Here is a 17,120-nt window from a genome sequence, read left to right as displayed (position 1 = left end):
AGCAGAAAATATTAAGAAGAGGTGGCAAGAATACACAGAAGAACTATACAAAAAAGATCTTAATGACCCAGATAACCATGATGGTGTGATCACCCACCTAGAGCCAGACATCCTGGAATGCAAAGTCAAGTGGGCCTTAGGAAGCACCACTACGAACAAAGCCAGTAGAGATGACGGAATTCCAGTTGAGCTATTTCAAATCCTAAAAGATGATGCTATGAAAGTGCTTCACTCAATATGACAGCAAATCTGGAAAACTCAGCAGTGGCCACAGGACTGGAAAAGGTCCGTTTTCATTCCAATCCCAAAGAAAGGCAATGCCAAAGAATGCTCAAACTACCACACAATTGCACTCATCTCACACACTAGCAAAGTAATGCACAAAATTCTCCAAGTTAGGCTTCAACAGTATGTGAACCATGAACTTCCGGATGTTCGAGCTGGATTTAGAAAAGGCAGAGGAACCAGTAATCAAATTGCCAACATCCGCAAGATCATCGAAAAAGCAAGAGAGGTCCAGAAAAACATCTACTTTTGCTTTATTGACTATGCCAAAGCCTTTGTGTGGATCACAACAAATTGGAAAATTCTTAAAGAGATGGAAATATCAGACCACCTGACCTGCCTCCTGAGAAATCTGTATGCAGGTCAAGAAGCAACAGTTAGAACGGGACATGGAACAATAGACTGATTGCCAATCGGGGAAGGAGTACGTCAAGGCTGTATATTATTACCCTGCTTATTTAACTTATATGCAGAGTACATCATGAGAAATGCTGGGCTGGATGAAGCACAAGCTGGAATCAAGATTGCGGGGAGAAATATCAATAACCTCAGATATGCAGATGACACCATCCTTATGGTACAAAGTGAAGAAGAACTAAAGAGCCTCTTGATGAAAGTGAAAGAGGAGAGTGAAAAAGTTGGCTTAAAGCTCAACATTCAGAAAACTAAGATCATGGCATCCGGTCCCATCGCTTCATGGCATATAGATGGGGAAACAGTGAGAGACTATTTTTTCAGGCTCCAAAATCACTGCAGATGGTGACTGCAGCCATGAAATTAAAAGACACTTGCTCCTTGGAAGAAAAGTTATGACCAACTTAGACAGCATATTAAAAAGCAGAGACATTACTTTACCAACAAAGGTCTGTCTAGTCAAAGCTATGGTTTTTCCAGTAATCATGTATGGATGTGAGAGTTGGACTATAAAGAAAAGCTGAGTGTCAAAGAAGTGATGCTTTTGAACTGTGGTGTTGGAGAAGACTCTTGAGAGTCCCTTGCACTGCAAGAGATCCAACCAGTCAATCCTAAAGGAAATTAATTCTGAATATTCATTGGCAGGACTGATGCTGAAGCTGAAACTCCAATAGTTTGGCCTCCTGATGCAAAGAACCAACTCACTGGAAAAGACCCTGATGCTGGGAAAGAGTGAAGGCGGGAGGAGAAGAGGACGAAGAGGATGAGATGGCTGGATGGCATCACCGACACGATGGACGTGAGTTTAAGTAGGCTCCAGTTCTTGGTGATGGACAGGGAAGCCTGGTATGCTGCAGTCCATGGGGTCGCCAAGAGTCAGACACGACTGAGCAACTGAACTGAACTGAAAGGGATGACACTCACCCATTTTAGGTGGCACTTGTCGGAGAAGGCAATGGCAACCCACTCTAGTACTCTTGCCTGGAAAATCCCATGGACATACGGGCCTGGTAGGCTGCAGTCCATGGGGTCGCGAAGAGTCGTACACGACTGAGTGACTTCACTCTCACTTTTCACTTTCATGCATTGGAGAAGGAAATGGCAACCCACTCCAGTGTTCTTGCCTGGAGAATCCCAGGGACGGGGGAGCCTGGTGGGCTTCTATCTATGGAGTCGCACAGAGTCGGACACGACTGAAGCGACTTAGCAGCAGCAGCAGTGGTAAAGAACCCTCCTGCCAGTGCAGGAGACATCAGTAACACGGATTAGATCCCTGGCTCAGGAAGATGCCCTGGAGAAGGGAACGGCAACCCACTCCAGTCTTTTTGCCTGGAGAATTCCATGGACAGAGGCACCTGGTGGGCTACGGTCCATGGGGTCACAGAGTTGGACACAACTGACGTGACAGCACACACACAGTTTCTTTAGACTCTGATCCCTTAATTACACTCTTACTGAATCCTTGTATCCTGCATTTAAATTAACATTCTCTCTATTTTGGAAGGGAGAATACCTATCACTTTGTTTTCTCCATTATGCATATCTCTGCCTAAAGCAGAGCTACCAGTAAATGTTTTATGAATAGCAGAATATATAATGAGTTTTAAAAAGTCAATTTTTAAGTTACGAGTGATGTATTTTAAGACACCTGCCCCAAAGTGTGGTAAATAATGTATCTTAAAGGAATAGTGATAAGAGCATGGGATGAAGATTAGACATCATATAATCTGGGGGTTCTCTAATATTTCACAATGCAACTTTTCCAGAAGAAATCTTATTCAGCATGCCAAATATATACAGCTACAGAAGCACTATTAATACCATTTTATGTTCAAATACATTATAATTTGTTACAAACTCAAAAGAGACAAACTGAGTGTTAGAGATGTTAGTTACCTTTGACACCTAAGCAATCATTTCCATCAAATTTTGTTTTCATTTTACTCAGGTAAGTAGTTGAAAGTAGGTAGCAGCTTTGGTTTTGTTTTGTTAGTAGCTTTTAATGGTTTGCTTCCTAGTGTCTGGATATGCTTCAATTAAATTGATTAATAAAGATATAAATAAGACTTTTCTTTCAATATGAGTAGTAATCATATGTAAAAACTGCTTACAAGGCAAACAAGAAAAACCCAAGCTTCCAATAAGCTATAAAACATCTGTAATATATCAGGACATCAGTTCAGTTGCTCAGTCGTGTCCGATTCTTTGCAACCCCATGAATCACAGCACGCCAGGCCTCCCTGTCCATCACCAACTCCCGGGTTCACTCAGACTCACGTCCATCGAGTCAGTGATGCCATCCAGCCATCTCATCCTTTGTCATCCCCTTCTTCTCCTGCCTCCAGAGCATTAGAGTCTTTTCCAATGAGTCAACTCTTCTCATGAGGTGGCCAAAGTACTGGAGTTTCTTACACAGGATGAGTATACCCCAAAGGAACCGGCTTCAGTTGTGCCTGTCATTTAGGTGAACATAGTTCATGTACCATAGTAATGTATTGTTTAGACAATTCTATATGAATAGACTTGCACAGAACTCAATTTTTTAAAAAAAATTTACTGCAAACTACAACTTTCCTTACCTATTTAACTCACAAATAAGCAGATATAGTAAAACATGTTTTATTCTAAGAAATGCTTGCCCTCCCCCTGCCGCAATAAACCAGGTATAACCATAAAACACTACTGTTTGCAATGTGACAAAGTTATATTTATGTACACAAGAGTGCTAAAATGGTGCTAGAAAAACTGGATATCCACAAGCAAAGGATGACGCTGTACCCTTACCTAAAACCATATGCAAATATTAACTCAAAATGGATCATAGAGCTAAATATAATAGCTAAAACTATGGAACTCTTAGAAGAAAACACAGGGGGAAAGCTTCCTGACACTGGATTTGGCAATGATTTCTTGGACACCAAAAGCACAGTCAACAAAAGAAAAATATAGATGAAGCGGATATCATTAAAATGAAAGACTTTTGTACATCAAAGGACACTATCAACCGAGTAAAAAGGCAACTCATAGAAGAAGAGAAAATGTAAATCATGGATCTGATATGAGATTTAATATCCAGAGTGTATAAAGAATTGCTGTAATTCAACAACAAAACAAGTTTTTTAAAATTGGCAAAGGACCTGGATAGATATTTCTACAAAGATACACAGATGGCCAATACGCACAAGAAAAGATGCTCTAATCACTAATCATTAGGAAAAATGCAAACCCAAACCACAAAGAGATGCCACTTCATTAAGTGCCCCTCATTAAGTGAAGTGAAAGTCGCTCAGTTGTGTCCAACTCTTTGCGACCCCATGGACTATACAGTCATGGAATTCTCCAGGCCAGAATACTAGAGTGGGTAGCCTTTCCCTTCTCCAAGGGATCTTCCCAACTCAGGGGTCGAACCCAGGTCTCCTGAATTGCTGGCGGATTCTTTACCATCTGAGCCACCCGGAATGGCTATTATCAAAAGCACAGAAAATGACAAGTGTTGAGGTGAGGATGTGGAGAAACTGGAACCCTTGTGTTGGCAGGAGTGTAAAATGCTGCAGCTGCTGTAGAAAACGGAGTGGCAGTTCCTCAAATATTCAACACAAAATTACCCTATGATCCAGCAGTTCCACTTCTGGGTATAGACCCCAAAGAAGTAAAAGCAGGGACTTGAGCAGATATGTGTACACCAAAGCTCAGGGCAGTATTACAACAGCCAAAAGGTGGAAACAACCAAATGTCCAGCTACAGATGAATAAACAAAATGGGATATACACACACACACGACTGTTATTCAGCCTTAAAAAGGAATGCAATTCTGATTCATGTTCCAACATGGATGAACCTTGAAGACATTACCCTAAGCGAAATGAGCCAGATACAAAACAAATATTTCATGATCTCATTTATAAGATCTATCTAGGGTAGTCAAATCACAAAGTAGAAAAGTGTTATCAGGGGCCAGAGGGAAAGGGGTTGGAGAGTTAATGTTTAATGGATACAGTTTCAGTATGGGAGGATGAAAAAGTTCTAGAGATGGACAGTCATGATGGTTGCACAACTACATAAAAGTATTTACTACCACCGAACTGTGCATTTAAAAATGATTAAAATGGCAAATGGTATGCTGTATGTGTCACGCACGTGTGCTGTTGTGTTGGACTCTCTGCAACCCATGGACTACAGCCCACCAGGTTCCTCCGTCCACGGGCTTCTTCAGCCAAGAATACTGGAGTAGGTTGCCATTTCCTCCTCCAGGGGATCTTATCGACCTAGGAATCAAACCTAGGTCTCCTGCATTAGCAGGCGGATTCCTTAGCATTGAGCCACCTGGAAAGCCCTTTATGTTGTATATTTTACCACCATATATATATATATATATATAGCGTGTGTTCTTTATTTTTTTTATGGTGGCAATATAGGAATGCCATAAGGAACACAAGCTTACAAGTTATGCTATCTGTTTTCAAACACAGTTCTGCCACTTTATAGCTCTGTAGCCTGTGCTTTTTTTCTCATACCTGTATCGTAGGATTACAGCAAGGATGAAGTCAATACATGTAAAGTACTTAAAACAATGTATGTCATAAAATGGGTGCTTTTTATTACTATAGGTTTAAAACACATTTTAAATGAGATTAACTCAAACATCTGGAGTACCTCTGAAGGTCTGCCTCAAAATTATAGACCTGAGTAAAACGTAGACTGAAAACCAGTGATTTAACCCAATTTCTCATTTTACTGGTAAAGGAACTGAGAGTTCAAGGTATGTGACTTGCTTGAACTCACACAGCTTGTCTGCTAACATTAATCTTCTCAGAATAAGAATTTGAGGCCAATGATACGAATGCTCACATTCAACTACTTCAGAACCAAGTGCAGTCATGAGATTTTATATGTCCCAGCGTCTGTGAATAATAATAGTGTGATAGTCATCTACCATGCTAATCTAATGAATAATTACACGTGGGGTGGGAACCAAAAGGTAGCCAAACCAAAAGAAAAGTCAGTTTAATTAGTTTCAAAGACACCTCTTCTGAAAATGAAGTGCTAAATATTTGTGAAAACAAATGATACTAAGAGTTTGAGACACACCCAATAGGTCCCCACTACTCCATGCCTTTCAGCCAGTTACCCGTCACATAATAATCTTAATGAGACCACTGACTCTGAAATATCAGTAACTTTTTCTACCAAACAGAATATGGCATCATAAGGAAATACCCACAAATAATTCCTTATTAAATTCAAACAGGAGAGAGCAGCAGTCCAAATAACACAAAATGTTTCATCCAAAAAATCATGTATTGAACTGTGTAGACATTTCTGTACTTACCTGAATAGCCTAGGTCTGTTTTCTGGGAAATTCGCAACACAGAAAGCAAAATAACAGACAGTCTTTGAAGGTCAGGTGAACAAGAGCTAAAACACCTCTGAGCGTCTCTAATCTTGCCCTTCCCCCACTGCTCTTCCTCCTCAATGCCTCTCTCAAAGGAGAACACCACCCCCACTCGAATGCCCCCATCCCCATCTACACCAGCTGAAATCCTACCCATCCTTCAAGGTCCCACTTAAATGCCACAGCTTCCAAGGATTTCCCCCCAGTGCTCCCAATTTAGAATTATTCCCTCGCCTCTTCACTTCTCTATTTTGCACCTCTACTTCAACATTTTATTATATAATGCATTACATTACCATTACCTACATGCATTTCTTTCCCCACCTTCCCCCAAGAAAATCTTAGGCGCAGTGGGCTAGGGAGGAAAGGAATTAACATTTGTGAAACACCTTTGGTGCCCTGCCAGGTGCTAGGCATTTTGCACACATTATCTCATTTAATCCGTTTGACAACCACCTCGGGAGGCAAGCAGGTGGTCTTAGTTATTCCCATTTTACTGACAGAGAAGCATTCTGTTGAGAGTGCAATAGCTTATCCAACGTCACACTACCAGCCAACTCCAGTGTATACGGAGCAGCTGGTTACCCTGGCTTCAAAGAGCTCTTTCGAAACACCACGATAAGCTGCAGTCTTGTTCACTTTATGTCCTCCACCCTGCCTAACAGATAGCAGCTATTCCATAAATACTTGCTGAATTGAATATTCCTTCGGACTCACTACCACCCTTTTAACAACACCATCACGCCCCACCCCTAACCGGTTAGCTTTCCTGTCCCTTCACAGCGGACTTTACACACATCTCCAAGACAAACGCTGGAGACACCACCAACCGTTACCGGGAGGCACAGGGAAGAACCGTTCGGTTCTCTCAGATTTCCCCCAAAGGCTCTTCCCACACAATATACGAGAGCCACACAAAGTCACATTTGATGCAACGCTTACACCCTTCCCCAAAGCTCTTATTTCATCCTAAGCCACGTCTTCGTGCCTACAAGCAATGACTTATGCGGTTTCCAGCTCACACAGTGGGGACACCCTAAGATGCTGTCTGAATAAGAAACCACATCTCTCAAAACGTCTTAAAACGAAGGCACCCTGATATTGCTTCACTGCCTTCCATCTCCTCTTCCCCGCCGCCCCCCACCATGAGCTGCAGTTTGGATTTCCGGCGGGAATGCACACACACACACAGATGAGATGGGCTCACAAACCATGGAGCAATTACTTAGCTTGCTTAATTAGAAAGAAAACACGGAAGGTGCCCCGCCTTTCTCAATCTTTGCACTGAACTCATTTACGAAAGATGCGGGGCACCGAAACCCGAGGAACCCCAGACACCGAATCACTGGTTTCTGCGGCTAATCCGGGGAAGGAAGAGTCCTTGCCTCCCCGCGGTCCCGGGCCACCAGCCCCCGGAGCCGGGTCGGAGAAGCACAACCGCACCCTCCCCAGGCGGCCTTGCATCTCATTGTCTCCCTCTGTCGCGGCCCCCGGGGGCGCAGGGTGCAGCCCCGGCCCCGCCGACCCCCACCCACCGGCCAGGCGAGGTCCCACCAGCCCCGGCCCCGACCCCACCCCAGGCTCGGCCGCCCGCACCGCGCCCGGATGGCGGGGCCGGGAGCCGGGAAAATGGAGGCGGGAGCGACGGCTGCGCTTCCCAGCCCTGCGCCCCGCCAGCTCCCTCGGCCGGCCCCGAGGGCGAGGCTGAGCACTCACCGCGGCAACGGCTCGGTCCTCCGGCGGGCACGGCTCCGGATCGGCCCCGGGCTGGGCAGCCGCTGCCGCCTCCTCCTTCTCAGGCGCGGCGCTCCTTCCCTGGAGACGCCGCGAGCGCCCGCAGCTCCCGCGCCGCGCGCTCCGTGACTGACTGACTGACCGACCGACCGGGCGGCGGCGGCGGGGGCGAGGCGGCGCGCGCGGCGGGCGGGGCGGCCGCAGCGGGCAGCGGCGGCGGAGCCGAGTGCGGCCGCGTCCGGCAGAGACGCAGAAGGCGGGGCTGAGGGCCGGGCGGCCGACGGGCGGACAGACTCGCGCCCGGCCGCTCGCTCCCCGCCACCCCCCGCCCGTCGCCAGCCGCTCACTTCCGGCGAAGGCAGCCGAGCCCGCCCCCCGGGCGCCCGTTGCTAGCGCCCCCTGCCCGCGCCCCCTGGCCCGCCTCGCTCCCCACAGCCCCAGGCGCCCGACCGCACCCAGCCCCGGCCGCCGGCGCTCCGCCTGTCCTCCGCGTGTCCCTGGGAACCGCCTCCAGGAACCAGTGAATCAGAGAATGAATGAGTGAAGGAGGAAAATCCCGGGGCTGTGCCACCAAGGCTCGCTTTTCCTTGGAAGTAGGCCCAGCGGCCTCTGTCCGAGGGCCCTGGGACACCGAAGCCTTGACCGCGTCTGTCAGGGACCTGCTGGAGTATTCCGAGACCCCAGCAACCCATCAGACGGGGCTTAGGCACTTAAAGGACCGCAGTCGTTGCAGTCTGTGAGGCCTTTTTTTTTTTTTAGGAAATCCCATTTTGGCCAACAGTTCTCTGTAGTTTCATGCACTATGTTAGGAAGCTTTTAGAAATTGGACATTTCAGTTATTCTCGATTATTTTTCAACTTTGCAGTTTGCTTACTTTGTGTTCGTAATTTCTGACACACACACACCCAAACCTTATTGAAAAGGTTTGGGAGTAAGGTAGTGGCATCTTTATCACCAAGCTCTAAGTTACTCGGATACTGCTTATTTCGATGTAGGCTTGACTTAGACTTTAAAATTTTGTTTGTGTCTTTATTTTGCTTCTGATTAAAAGAAGAACAAAATAGAATTAAATCATTTTCGCCTGGCTACGTGCAAAGCAGATTTGTTGACATCATTAAAACAATTAACAAATAGGAAGTGTGACCTGGAATTAGTTGCAATGAACATTTCTTTTTCATGTCTTCCCATATGCTTGCTAAGTAAGAGTATCTGTATCTTGAATTTTCACAAAGAATTGACTGTACATTTCTGAGATCCTGGCTCCCTTTGTAAGAACCAGAGTGTTCATTTCTCTGTCCCGGGGCCAAATCCTGGTTTGGCTAATTACATTCCTTCTTTCAGATTTTCTTGAGGACTTTGAAGTGGTTTGGTCTCTTGCACAATCTGTTTCAAACTGGTACACAATCTGTTTCAAACTGGTATTTAGAAGTATACAATACAGTTACTAGTTGCATTTCACACGAGATATCTGTACTTTAGTAACAAAACTGCAATTTTGTATTTGAAATCTCAGTTCAGTTCAGTCGCTCAGTCGTGTCCAACTCTTTGTGATCCCATGAACCACAGCTCACCAGGCCTCCCTGTCCATCACCAACTCCCGGAGTCTACCCAAACCCATGTCCATCAAGTCGATGATGCCATCCAACCATCTCATCCTCTGTAGTCCCCTTCTCCTGCCCCCAATCCCTCCCAGCATCAAGGTCTTTTCCAATGAGTCAGCTCTTCCCATCGGGTGGCCAGAGTATTGGAGTTTCCATTTCAACATCAGTCCTTCCAATGAACACCCAGGACTGATCTCCTTTAGGATGGACTGGTTGGATCTCCTTGCAGTCCAAGGGACTCTGGGGTCTTCCCCAACACCACAGTTCAAAAACATCAATTCTTCAGCACTCAGCTTTCTTTTTAGTCCAACTCTCACATCCATACATGACCACTGGAAAAACCATAGCCTTGACTAGACTAGCCAGACCTTTGTTGGCAAAGTAATGTCTCTGCTTTTTAATATGCCATCTAAGTTGGTTATAACTTTCCTTCCAAGGAGTAAGCATCTTTTAATTTCATGGCTGCAATCACCATTTGCAGTGATTTTGGAGCCCAGAAAAATAAAGTCAGCCACTGCTTCCACTGTTTCCCCATCTATTTGCCATGAAGTGATGGGACCGGATGCCATGATCTTAGTTTTCTGAATGTTGAGCTTTAAGCCAACTTTTCACTCTCCTCTTTCACTTTCATCAGGAGGCTTTTTAGTTCTTCTTCACTTTCTGCCTTAAGGGTGGTGTCATCTGCATATCTGAGGTTATTGATATTTCTCCTGGCAATCTTGATTCCAGCTTGTGCTACCTCATACCCCTCATGCCCAGCGTTTCTCATGATGTACCTGCATATAAGTTAAATAAGCAGGGTGACAATATACAGCCTTGATGTTCTCCTTTTCCTGTTTGAAACCAGTCTGTTGTTCCATGTCTAGTTCTAACTGTTGCTTCCTGACCTGCATATAGGTTTCTCAAGAGGCAGATCAGGTAGTCTGGTATGCCAATCTCTTACAGAATTTTCCACAGTTTAATGTGATGCACACAGTCAAAGGCTTTGGCATAGTCAATAAAGCAGAAATAGATGTTTTTCTGGAATTCTCTTGCTTCTCGATGATCTCTAGAAGGTACTTTAATATTCTTGTATAGAAGAATAGTATTTCATAAATGAGGATGCTGCTGCTGACCAGTTCTTATAGCCTTCTGTTACTTGTGGAATTCATCATTCATTACCTCTAATCATAATTATTTCAATAAATTATGGTCTTTCCTAATAAATGTAATGCAATCATTTATTCTTCCTTATATCTTTGATAATGTCTAGTATAGTACCTTGCATAACAAGTATTTTAAAATATTAATAAATGCTTTAAACATTTTGATAAGTGATAATTCACACAAATCTGTCTCTAGCTTCTTACCTCATACCCCTCATGACTAGGTTTCTTGGGATTATGCACACCTGAGTGCAAAACCTAATAACACCATATTCTCATCAAATGCTAATTATGAGGCTGTATGATAACTACACAGGGAAGATATTCTCTTCATCAAAACCTTTAAAAAATAGACCATTGAGTATTTTTAGACAGCCCCTAGCTCTCTCTTCTCCCAGTGCTTAGGTTGATCAAATCTAATTAGAAAACAGTCACTTTCAGCTGTTGAGAAAAGTAAACAGGTTTTCATTGGTTCCTTTAAACCATAAAATCATTCATTCATTCAACAAGGGTTTTACTGAGCTTTAACTAAGGCCTTGGAATATAAAGGCAAGATGGTTCTAGCCCTCAAAAAGCACGTGTTCATATACATTACCACATGTAAAATAAATAGCTAGTGGGAAGTTGCCGTATAGCGTAGGAGCTCAATAGTGTGCTGGGACAACCTAGAAGGATGGGTGGGAGGTTCAAGAGAGGAGGGGTATACTTATGGCTCATTCACATTGTTGAATGGTAGAAACTAACACAACATTGTAAAGCAATTATCCTCCAAATTAAAAAAAAAAAAAAAAAAGCATGTGGTCTAGTGAATAAAGTTGGCAAAGAAATCACAATTGGAACACTGTATGGAGTCTATTCCCAGGTCGGGAAAGCCTCCCAGGGGAGGGGATTTTGAATGTTCACAGACCAGAGAGGAACTAGCCAGGTGAAGAAGGAGGAAACAGGCATTCCAGACAAGGGCAGGGATAGAGGCATTGAAGAGCACAATGCCTTGGAGGTTCTACAGGTTGTTTCATGTTGTCGGGACAGGTACAGGGAAGGGTCAAAGAGGTGAATGGAAAAGGCAGAAGGATCTCGTCAACAAAGGGGCTCATGTGCTAAACTAAGGAGTTTGAACTTGATACTTTGGGAAATATAATAATAAATAATACCAAAAATCTTTGGAGTATTTTAATTAATAAATTGGAGAAGGAAATGGTAACCCACTCCAATATTCTTGCCTGGAGAATTCCATGGACAGAGGAGCCTGGTGGGCTATAGTCCATGGAGTCACAAGGAATCGGACATGACCAACACGCCCACACACAATTAATAAGTAAAAATAAAATATTTTCAATATTTTAAGTGTCAGAACAAACGGGTTTGTGTTTTGAAGACCAATGAATCCAGACCAGGGGCATGAGTATGCTAGGAGGGGATGGCAACATCCCAGGAAAGCTATGTTGTTAGTCTCCATAATGTCAGAGGCAATGAAATGGTGAGCAGGAATCAGATGGCAAAAATACTAAGGAGGTGGGATCCACAGACTTTGACGTATGATTAGGTATGAGCGAGTGGATGAAAGGGAGACACTTAAGATGACCCTCAGGATTCTGGTTTGGGAGACAGACTGGGTGGCAGTGGTGGCCTTCTCTGAAATAAGGGCCCCAGAAAGAAGAGCAGGTCTCAGGGGACTGGCTGGATATCTGTACAAGAAAGAGCAGCTTCATACATCCAGGCAGCTCAAAGGATCTTAGTCAAAGTGTGTTTTTCGGAACTCTAGTTCTACAGGATTTTAGTAGGCGTGATTCCAAAAAATTCTCTTTAATCAAATAAATAAGAAATGTTAAAGTTTGATTGGTTTCTAAACTGGAGGGGTTGTCAGTAGTATTAATATGTTAATATTTGCTGAGAACTTCTAAGAGGTAACTGTTCTTTCAGAAATTTGAAGTGTTTCCCTAATGTATTTGACCTTCAGATGCTTTTTCCAATGGGATATCTCACAGGACATGTGTTTATAGAACAGACCTTGGGGAATGCTAACCTAAACAAGATTTTTGGTTTGTAGTAGAGAAAACTATGGACCCTCCAGCTGAAGTGACTTGCCTAAAGTTAAATAACCATTACTGGAAGATATGGGCTAGAATCCATATCTTCTGACCTCACTCACATGCTGTTTGTACTGCCTAATGCTTTATAAATTCAAACTCATTCCAGTACCTTCAACCAATCCCAGGGGGAAAAGATTCTATAAAAGAATTATGACATTCATCTTTTCAAATGATGTTTCAAATCAGTAATATTTTAAGCTATGCTAATTTTGAATGATTACTACTTTGCGCTGTGCTCAGCTGTTCAGCCATGCCCAGCTCTTTTTGACTCCATGGATTGTAGCCTGCCAGTTTCCTCTGTCCATGGAGATCCTCCAGGCAAAAATATTGGAGTGGGTTGCCATGCTCTTCTCCAGGGGATCTTCCCAACCCAGGGATTGAACCCCGGTCTCCCACATTGCAGGTAGTTTCTTTACTGTCTGAACAGCCAGGGAAACCCAATTACCACTTTAAGTAAGACAAAAAGATTTGTTCATTGGAAAAGTGGGGGAAATTATTACCTTAGTATTATCTTTCTGATAATTCAGCAAGAGCCTTATAGAATGAAGTCACCTAGCCAAATAAGACATTCTTCTAGCTGCCCTAGCCCTGAGGGAGCTTTGAATAAAACAAACTTTCAGGAACAGATAGAAATATTAAAAGTCTCCCCAGAAATTTCAGTGTCAATCCCCCCCTCCTTCATACTGAATGAAAGGACAGGTTCTAAAATGTGCTGAGACTATGAAAATCCACACCAGATTTTGACTTCCTCTCTGGCACAATTCCCCTGATTCTGAAAACTCTAATAGCTAATGGATGGGAAGGTTTTTATATCCTAATTTCATAGTCCTATTTCCCAGAGGAGAGGCTTTAGTACTTCCTATTCTTAGAAAAACAAGACAAATTGTTTGTTCCCAAGAGACTTCTTGGGACCACAGGACAGCTTTCATTTTGAGTAGTTTCTATAGACATTACTTTTGAAACTCATTATCACTGTCAATTTATGTTTCAGCAATATCGTAAAGTATTTGCTTCATTTCCACATGCTGTATTCATTTTTAGTAGGCAGACCAAGGACCATCACATGTAGGATAATGAATAATTTTTTTTTTAACTTAAAAAATAAGTAGTTACAAGCAATGGAAAGAATGCTTATTAATAAACATATCAGAACTATTTCCTTAGTGTTCACTATGTCCCCAACTCTGTTGTATCACTTTAAAGAGTACTGCTGCTGCTGCTGCTGCTGCTGCTGCTGCTGCTGCTGCTGCTAAGTCGCTTCAGTCGTGTCCGACTCTGTGTGACCCCATAGACGGCAGCCCACCAGGCTCTCCCGTCCCTGGGATTCTCCAGGCAAGAACACTGGAGTGGGTTGCCATTTCCTTCTCCAATGCATGAAAGTGAAAAATGAAAGTGAAGTCGCTCAGTCGTGTCTGACTCTTCGCGACCCCATGGACTGCAGCCCACCAGGCTCCTCCATCCATGGGATTTTCCAGGCAAGGGTACTGGAGGGGGGTGCCATTGCCTTCTCCATAAGGAGTACCAGGGAAATACAAACTCTGATTTTCTAAAATGACCCCACCCATTGTTGGCAAGGATGAAGAGAAACATGCTCTCATATCCTGCAGGTGGGAATATAAACTGTTACAACCTTTTTCTGGAGGGCAGTTAAACACTAAACAAAAATACCTTGAAATGTGCATATCTTTAATCAAGCAGTTTCTCTATGAATTTAATTCCAAGGTGTAAGAACAAAACATTAGCTAGGGATGCTGGCAAATAATTGGAAATTCCCTAAATATCCAGCAATGAGTTTATGAAAACGACGATTTCTAACAGAAGAGTTTTTGATATGGAAAGGTGTTCACAATATGTTAATCAATAAAAAATTACAAACACTATATACAATGTGAACTCATGAAAAAATATATAGGAAAAATCTGAAGGAAATACAACAGGAGGACAAAAGTGTTTATTGCAGAGTGGAATGATTATGGTACTTTCTATTATTTCTTTATCTTTTAATGATGAATGTGTTGTTTTTAATTGGCAATTTAAATGAATGAACTAAATCAATATTTATGAAGATAAATCTCCAAAATAATGTTGAAGATAACACACAAAGCATATATTAATAAAAATAAAGTTCATTTTAATTTTCAAAAGGATCTCTGTGTTGATGAGAAAGAAACTGTTGATGAGAGAAGGCAAAGACACATGAAATAATCAGCAAACAATGAAATATGCAGCTCTGATATAGATGGTAAGTACAATAGGAGTTATGAGAAGAGAGAAATGTCTAGAGTTGGAGCAGGTTAAGATGACTTCGTGGAAAAAGTGAGATTTAGCCGGTACTCAGAATCTGTCAAGGGGAGAGACAGAGGGACATTAATAGAAGGTGAGGCAAGAGCCTCACATGGCCATCCTAGATACATCTCACCTCTACCAGCCAAATAGTAACAACTATAGAACACTTGATCTATGCCTATAAGAGTGTTTCTGCTTCTTTCATACAAGTGGGATTTACATGCCCTGTATCATATAAATATATAGTAAATAGAGCATCGCATATCCTTTGTAACATATATTTTTGAAGTTACACTAGATATTTTTTAAGAATAGCCCTTTGGGGGAGGGGTCATTTTATCTGGAAAATCTGTAGAACTGGACTTTCCCACATATTTGCCTAGAACAAACACCAACTGTTCTGCAAGAGCAGTTATAACCTGCCTCCTTGTAAGTATTCTGACATCCACAATCAGACCACAAATGCATCCAACCAATTGGAACTCAGCAATTCTCTGATTACACACGTTACAGGGTGCAAGTTTTAAGCCAGCTTTCCAGTTCAATAACTAAACTACAACTACTAGTATTAGCTACTAGTATCAGCTACTAACTGAAAGAGTGAATGAATTGTCTTTAGCATCTAATAACAAACTAAAAAGTTATGCCCATCTCAAAAATGTCTGCAGTGGGGAAGAACAGGCCAGACCATGAGCGTCCATCCAATATTCCTTTAGTGTGGAAGTACTGCCAGATCCGGAGTTGCCACTGTAGAGAGGAAATGGCATTCCAGATGGGGGGATGGTATAACAAATATATCAAACAGAAAGAAGCAGGTCATTTTTAGTGAACAATGGGGGAAATGGTTTTACTAGCGCTGAAGTGGTCTATCTAGGAAGAATGAGATGAAAGAAAGATGGAGTATGAAAGCCCTTGGTGATCAAGCAGTAGGTTTAGGAAACAATTCTGTAGAGGGAATGATCAAGTCCATTCTTGACTGTACCAGCCATGTCCCCAACTCTGAGCCTTTGCAATTACCTTCTCTTTGTCTGGAATGTCGTGTCCCCCATCTCTGTCTGTCCTTCTCCTGTTTGTTACAGTTCAAATGTCTCCTCCTTTATCCCCAGTTCCTCTGGAAAATGTTATTGGCTGCAATTATGTGGTCCCCAAAACTTTTCACATTGGTACTGGAACTTTTTGTGCATGTGTCTGACTCCTCCATAAGGTCATGGATTCCTCAAAGGGCAGAGACTGTATCTTATTCATACCTGCGTTTTCTCCAGCACCTTGCATGGCATCTTGTACATTCCGAAGTTCAGCAATGTTTGTTAAACTAAACGATGAGAGATATTATTAAGAAACATCTGGCAACACTTTGAATACTAGATTAGAGTCACAGAAACAACTAGGGGAGCGCTGGTTGTAATAATCCATGTATGCAGTGATGAGGAATGAGAAAGGAGGGAAAGTAAAATGCATTTGGAAAAAACTGAAAAGCGCAGTTAACAGAGTGGACAAAGGCATGAAGGAGAGAAAGAGTCCAAGATGACCCCAGGGTGTCTGGGCTGGAAGAATGCTGACAGCAGATAACTGATATCATTGCTGCATCAACAGATAGATCCTGAGTGCCTCTCAAGTTCAAGGTACTGTGCCGAGTGACAGGGAGGTCACAGGGAAAAGGAAGAACCATTCTATACCCTAGGAAGTAAAATCACGTTATTTTACCAAAAGCAGTTTAGATTCTCTTAGTATTATATTTTTATCACTTAACCCCTTTTTTCCCTTGATAATTCATCTAGGGGATTGATGAGCATGTTAAGAAATGACTCTCTCCCTTTGCTGCCTCACAGTCATATTTGTATGATTCTTTGAGCTGCTTGGGAAAAGTCATTTGAAAAATATGTCACGGGAAAACAAACAAAGCAAACAGATGAATAGCTGATCACTAGAACATTTGTTCAGTTATGTGCTTTGAGGCAAGGCTATGCCAAAGAACATGACATCACCGAAGTGCTGTCACTGATTTTCATCAGTCATGCTTTTCAAATGTCTCTAATTGTCCCTGCTTCACTGTTCTTTTTGCTACCATCCCTCTCAAGATTTTCATCATCTCAAAGTAGTTTTGCAAAAGTTTGCCAGGCTTATCTTCCCCTACTTTCTCGCTTCTTCCTTTGAAACATCATGCATAATACGC

General features: G+C 42.8%; 1 protein-coding gene across 1 annotated transcript in view; it reads right to left on the bottom strand.

Moving 5' to 3' along the window:
* The window catches only part of RAPH1 (Ras association (RalGDS/AF-6) and pleckstrin homology domains 1), a 103,797-nt gene extending 95,791 nt beyond the window's left edge, over window positions 1-8,006 (bottom strand). The window contains 1 exon segment of the mRNA XM_018060606.1: window positions 7,808-8,006. The gene's annotated coding sequence lies outside the window, so the exon portion shown is untranslated.

Source organism: Capra hircus, chromosome 2 (genome assembly GCF_001704415.2).
Source record: "Capra hircus breed San Clemente chromosome 2, ASM170441v1, whole genome shotgun sequence".
In the NCBI taxonomy this organism is placed as follows: Eukaryota; Metazoa; Chordata; class Mammalia; order Artiodactyla; family Bovidae; genus Capra; species Capra hircus.
The sequence above is the reverse complement of the archived record's forward strand: the minus strand, read 5'-3'. Positions and strand labels throughout refer to the sequence as shown.